Source organism: Barbus barbus (genome assembly GCF_936440315.1).
Source record: "Barbus barbus genome assembly, chromosome: 6".
In the NCBI taxonomy this organism is placed as follows: Eukaryota; Metazoa; Chordata; class Actinopteri; order Cypriniformes; family Cyprinidae; genus Barbus; species Barbus barbus.
The window spans coordinates 15,252,434-15,253,332 of NC_136734.1; positions in this window are offsets into that span (position 1 = coordinate 15,252,434).

The window sequence follows — 899 nt, forward strand, 5'->3', positions numbered from 1 at the left end:
ATATCCTCTAAACATCCTAATGTCTATTAGGCATTTTATGGCAGTTTGTCATTGTGGGCCACACCTAGAAATGTAATTGTTTTAAATCTTTTTTTTTTTTTGTTGCCATGATTGTAACAATTTTATAGGTAGAAATTACATGAGACACATGTTTTGTTTGTCTTGACCCAGGAATTCAAAGAAATTTAGAACCTGTCGCAGAATTATTGACAATTTTTAAAAATATACTTATAATAGCGCCACCTAGTGTTTGATAAAGATGTGTATTTGGGATTTGAGACCATCCCACCAAGTTTAAGGTCTCTGAAACCCAGACAGTTTTAGTGAAATGAATGAATGAATGCACTTTTCGTTATACTAATAATAAGAAAACAGATATAATAGAACCCTTCAGTGCTAGATATCTAATAACAAACTCATCCATAGTTAAAATGGGATGATTTAAACAGTTAAATGTTATTTCATATGATAATTCTGAATATTTTTTTACTTTTGATGAGGTTAATTTATCTGATAATGAGCATTTTTAATATACTTTATATAACTGCAAAGGATATTACAAATATTAAATTTAAAATGGTAATTAATATTGCACATATTAAATTTAAAATGGTAATTAATATTGCACATTTAAATATTTTTGTTCATACAAAAAAAATATATACATATATATTTTTTAGGCTGCTTGATTAGATGTAATTCAGTTATTGTAGTGGAAAATATCAGATAGTCTATTTAAGATTTGTTGCATCAGGGTTTTTTATTTTTATCCTCATTTTATAATTATACATGTATTTACAGACGAAATCGATGTGTTTGTTCCTAAACTGATCCGCGGAAGGGTACAGGGGCTGGTTCCTCTTAAAATAAAGCAACGATAACAGGGGGGCTGTGGCGAT